Raw genomic sequence first — 6,241 nt, forward strand, 5'->3', positions numbered from 1 at the left:
GGATTTAGATAAAAGTTTTATGCACCATTTGGGCCTAGTGAACAAAATCAAAATCTACCCAGCAAAAGATTTTCAGCAACCCATTTAAAGAGAGTTTCAAAGCCCATTGTGATTTAAATTTTGCTCAATAATCTGAATTTTCAATTATGTTGGCTGCCAACGTTGGAAATTAATAGCAACCCATAAAATAAACTAGTTGTTGAGCCCGTGGTGAACCACAGGTCACCCTTGTGGCTGTTGTTGTACGTTCATTGAACCTGCTATTACTGAAATGTGTTTTGTTTTATTCACAAATGATGACGATGAGAAAACGATGACAAAATGAAACTCAAAACGGAAACACAATCGGTAGACTGAAAAGGGATAAAAGGAAGGTCAAAATGGTCAAAGGGACTGAAAGTAAGAAATATTAAAACGCATGTGGCCAATCTGTAATGAAAAATAAGTAGTAAGACGAAAAAAGAACAAAATGAAGGCCAAAATGGTCAAAGGGAACGGGTCACCCTTGTGGCTGTTCATGTACGTTTATTGAACCCGATATAATTGGCATGCGTTTTGTTTTATTCACAAAGGATGACGATGAGAAAACAATGACAAAATGAAGCCCAAAATTGAAGCACAAATCAGTAGACGGAAAATGGGAAGAAAGGAAGGTAAAAATAGTCAAAGGGATTGAAAGTGAGAAATATAAAACACGCTGACCAATCTGTAATGAAAAATAAATAGTAAGACGAAAAAAGGGAGAAAAAGAAGGCTAAAATGGTCAAAGAGACTTAAAGTGACAAATATTAAAAGACATGTGACCAGTCTCTAATTACAACATGTCATGTATTAAAATTGTCAAACTATAGAAAATATTGTGGCAAAATCTTGAAACATACAAAATAGTAGGACTTAAAGTGAAAAATATTAAAAGACATAGGTGAATCTCTAATTATAACATGTCAGAGTCTAAAATTGTCAAGCTATATAAAGTATTGTGGCAAAATCTTGAAACATACAAAATATGGACTAAATTGTCAAACTAGAAAGTGTTGGTGGCTAATATGGAACGACTAATAACTACACTGTTGATAACGACCATGTTAATTAATAAAAGTATATTAATTAAATGGCAGCCCAAGTTACAATAGAAGAGCCCATTAGTCTTGTTTGTGATGAAGTAAGTAGCAAGAAAAAAAGAAAAAAAAGGAAGGATTGGTTATAAAGACACACGTTATTTTGTGGGTTCATCTTCATGCATGACAGAAGAGAAAAGAAAAAAGAAACCACTGGAGATTTTTGTTTCGGAAATCCATAGTTTTACACTTTTCCATTCGAGAGTGGTAGTAGGTGTGGATTTTCAAGGTGAATGTAAACACCTAAGCTTACACAAACAAGCTTCGAAATGTTCAAGTCATGCATCGTAATTCAGCTCATCGAGATCTAGAGTGAGAGGGAAGTAGGCATGGATATTCATAATGTCGAAGGGTTTTCAATAGAGACCTTGTTTTTTGACGACAAGTATATATAAATAAAAGAAACCCAACAGGGAATTGACTCACTTACAAAACAAAACATACTACATTTAAGGAACAAACATGTGAAAAGAGGTGGACACCATATCAGAGGGTGGGAAAGTATTAAGTGCTTGATGGTAGGGGTGTCAAAACTCAACACAACTTGAAACAAAATTGGGACGAAATCAATTGAATTCGTGTCAGTGTCATTTTCGATTTAAATCAAAACTACCATATGAGTTGGTATATTTCTCATAAGAGAGAGAGAGAGAGAGAGAGAGAGAGCGAGTATTTAAATCTCTACTACCATATGAATCGGTATATTTCCTATAACTAATATGTAGGTACAAAATATGGGTCCTAGATAGGGATGAGCATAGGTGGATACCCGTCCTAATTACATGGAACCGGCGGTTCTTGAAATGTTAGAACCAGAACCCGTTACACCGGTTCTTTCAATTTTTCAACCACTAATGGAACCTATGGTACCGGTTCCGATACCGGGTACACAGTTGCAATTTTCAAACACTTTTAACTAACAAAAATTAGTCCTATTGGCACTACTAGAAACTTGAGTTTTGGCGACGGATATAGCGACCGATAAATTCTGTAGCAAAGTTTAAGGCTTATAGCTAGGGATTTATGATAGATGTGCGATGTTTTAGACATTTACTTTATTTATTCCACATATTTCATATGAGCGAGGGTTTATCGAGGGATCAACTATGGATTTCGCAAGTATTTATTGGCGTACCTCAATCCCTCGCTAATCGGTAGAAAATGAAGGCATTTCAACGAGGGTTCAGCGACAGATGGAGAAATTGTCGAATTTTGCCATCTGGTATGCATTTAGCGAGAGAACGTCGACTGAAATTATTTTTGGGGTACGCGTGTTTTTGTTTTTCAATCGCCGATCTCTCGCTGAAATTGGCGCAACCCAATTCCATTTTCACAAAATTGTTGTAAGTTTCCTTCCCTCCCAAATCCGATTTATCACTTTGGAGTTAGTTCCTTATTCCATGTTAACCTAATATCACCATCTCCTTTCAAACAGATGACAACACAACTCATCGTTGATGCTTCTGATTCCGGCAACCTCCATAAAATCTAAAAGTAATTTTCATTAAACTCCGATTCAAGTAAATCTCTTGATTTTCTTTTATTTAGTCGTATATTAGGTTAGGTTTAGTTAAGTTGCACAATATAGTGTGTTAGGGTTTAATTTGCCCCTTGTTTCAATCGTCATCCTTCTTATACCTCAACATCATATGTACATTCAGGTTGAATCAATTGCATCATGTAATTAAAACCTCTATTTGTGATTCCTGAATCGATTGCATCATGTAATTTAAACTTGTTTCATGTTTTAAAGTAATTCTTCGTGCTTGTTTTGTTTCAATCGTTAATTCCATTTCAGAATTAGTCAAAGGCTACTAACATACTATACTCAACTGCCTATATTTCTAATGGTTGTGGAATTTTGATTTTTTAAGTTCCGATTTTCATGTTCATTTGATTTCTTCAAGTTGTTACAGGTGTACCACATGTTGCCCAAAGCTCATGCAACAATTGAAATTATCAGCGACTCCCACCATAAACATCAAATAGGTTTTCTTCTTCTCTTACTCTTCTTCTTTCTGTCTGTGTTCTTGATTTTCCCTTACAAGTGGCGAGTGCTTGGATTTGATCAATCTAGGGTTCACATTTTGATAATTTATAACTGAATCGTTAAACTGAGGTCAATTAAGCCATTTTTAGTGTTTTTTGTTTGGTTACAGGGTTGGAAAGACATCTCGGATTGTCGAGGCAGTATGAGAACTATCTTCACACCACCCTGCTATTCTTTTAACCCTAAACGCCACTCCTACAGATTCACCACCACCAGCTCTTCTCCCTCATCTTTCCTTATTGCATAAAATTGTTTTTCCTATGAATTAATTGTAAGGTTGCTGTAATATGTGGTAGTTCTAGATTCTTTTTTTATTTGTTATGGAAAATCCTGTAGCCACCTGACTACTACTGAAGACCGAATCTTATTACACATACTTATAGACAGGAGAAAACAACTTTCCTGCTCTTAAAGTCACGGTAACACACCTGTGCCAATTTTTCATCAAAATATCTTGTCTTCAATGAAACTTAAAGTTCAACTTTTCCCTGTTGATGAAACTACACGTAGAGCCTTGGAAATGGTAAGAAACAATAATAAATTTTGTACTTTATCTTTATCTGTATAATAATAATAATAATAATAATAATAATAATATTTTTTTGTTAGGACAATCACAACTCGCATCTGGAGCTGACTTTAAGTACACATAAAGAAAATATCATCGGTTTTGGAACATATGACATGTAAATTGGCTAGCTCTACTGTAGCAACATCTGGAGAATTAAAACTTGTGCCTTATGATGCTCAAACATCAAATCTTTCCAATTCTCAGAAATGGAATTAGGATTCCGTCTTAATTGGGAGCCCTCCGATTTTCCGTTTAAGGTTTCTCTCTCTTTAATTTTTCATTTCTTTTTAACAACAATTTTTACAACATTCTAAGAAAAATCATTGATCATGGTTTTTGTGTTTTTTAAGGTATGGTTGGTTTGGTAAGGGTGAAGAACGTAACAACACTAAGAATGGTATTGGTATTGGTGGAAGTGTGGGAATGGGATTGTCTACATTGGAATAGGTTAATAGTCTTACTAACGTAAGCCTAGGTGATCTGCTCTCTGAGGTATCTCATAATGCAGTGGGTCCCACTCCATGTCATCAGTAGATTTCATACAACTGTGATTCTTTTGATGCTACAATTGTTGCCCACATTAACAAAAATCATCATGCCAAAAATAATGGATTCCATTCCACCACCATTTAGTCTTCAATTTATGATGCATAGGAAACATGTGATGCCTTTTCCTTCCCTAAGAATACTGAGAAACTACTCTCTCAACTAAAACTTATCATTTTCTTTTCACCAATCACCATTTCTTTTTATATAATATACTTTTATCTTTTTGTTTGTTGATAGAAATCACGTGAACCAGAGGAGCCGAAAGAATGTAAGAATGTGAGTTTGATGAAAATCATATTCCTGCCCCAAAGGATCTCACCTCACTTACTGATGTGTATTGGGTATGTATTGTATTGTATTGTCTTTAGTTTTTTTAGTCAGAAATAATGGATTTTAATTTATTGTTTAATTGCAGCCGGAGTCTTTACGACATAATGATTAGATGAGACATATGGTATAAGAAAATAAGTAAATTATGCCACCAATTTCAAGGCGCACCACCTTTTTTCTTATTCTTCCTATAAACCTTCCATATGCTTTGTTGGGTGTCGGTCTATTTGAAACTTCTTGCTTTTTTCTTAAAATACAAAGATATAAATGCCTTCCTCCTCCTCTTCATCATCAGAAATAGCCATATAAAGCTTGTTTGGTCCTACTAACTAATGCTTTTTTTTTCTTGATTCACGTTGCAGGATCACCATAAGCTCATATACACATGGCCTATGCACAAAAGAGAAACCTGGCTAAAGAAAAATAGCATAAGGGTGATGAGTAAAGCATATTATTTTGGTTTGTTTAACTGAACAGGAGATAATCTGAATCTGGGGTAGTCAAAAAAATTAAAGAAGGCAACCTGCATTTACCTTTGTAGTTATTTAGAAGAGTTCCTGATAGCCTGTTACCTTGTTTTTTTTTTCCTGTAATGGTAGAGTGGTGACAAACCATTTAAACTCTTTTTTACAGGTGAAGCATAATTTTCAGTGATACATGATTCTAAGTGAATCCAAGGTGTATCTTGAGGTCCTTTCTCAAAAGCATTCTATCACAAACTCAATCATGATCATGTTTTTGACTATTTCAACAATTGGTTGCTTGCAAGGTATGTATTTTTCACATGTGAAACAAATTGAAAGAGACACTAAGACGGTTAGCCGTTATGCTCCCTTGTATTTGTGTTTGATTAACAACGGATAATCTTTTCTTCACAATTGTACATAATCATGGAAACTTGTTTATTATCTGTGATCATTCTTGTCTTTAAACATAAGACTGAATTACTTGGGATGCCTGTGCCCATAAGAAATCGCGGAGCCACCCATTAATAGTAATAGAACCCTGCGCAAAGTTTCCTCCCGTGATATGAGTTACTACTCCTTGATCGCTTATACTGCCCCAAACATCTGACTGCATTTTCCAACTGAAATGTGAAACTTGCAAACAATTGATACACTAGAAGTTTGCCCTCAGATCCATCTCAACTGTTATGGAATGAAAGATTAGTGTTTAATTATGCATATTTTTATTAGAAAACCTTGGCTTATGATTTGTTATTATATATAGATATTTGTATAATTTTTAAGGTAATTTACAATTTTGGTCCTTATGATTTTTAATGTAATTATCAGTGGCTTGTTTACAACTATCTTGGAGAGGGGTGATGAAATGACTTTTCTTTGATCCAAAGTCTACTGCCAAAGTTTATGTAAGTTATTTCTCATTTATTTGATATAAAAGAGAACTCTATTTTTTTTGTAAAAGATTGTTGGATCAGACTCTATTTACATGAATATAAACTTTAGATAATATGTGAAATTGTGCTGATAAAGAAGGGTAGTTCTATAATTTTCTTCATAATTAAAAATCTTGTAGATGCTCTGTAATAGTCAACACAAATGTTCAAAGAATCAAATGCTAGGAGAAAAGACAATTTCCGAAGACCAGTATGCAAACACG

At 34.4% G+C, this 6,241-nt stretch overlaps 1 long non-coding RNA gene across 1 annotated transcript; it reads left to right on the forward strand.

Moving 5' to 3' along the window:
• Nucleotides 1-5,238: 5,238 nt before the first annotated feature.
• On the forward strand, nucleotides 5,239-6,241 carry LOC145094387 (uncharacterized). Its single transcript, XR_013703322.1, has 3 exons — nucleotides 5,239-5,387; nucleotides 5,914-5,990; nucleotides 6,158-6,241. It is a non-coding gene; the product is annotated as an uncharacterized LOC145094387 (long non-coding RNA).

The sequence above is a fragment of the Lactuca serriola genome, chromosome 3 (assembly GCF_051521515.1).
Source record: "Lactuca serriola cultivar US96UC23 chromosome 3, Lser_US96UC23_V15, whole genome shotgun sequence".
Taxonomy (NCBI): domain Eukaryota; kingdom Viridiplantae; phylum Streptophyta; class Magnoliopsida; order Asterales; family Asteraceae; genus Lactuca; species Lactuca serriola.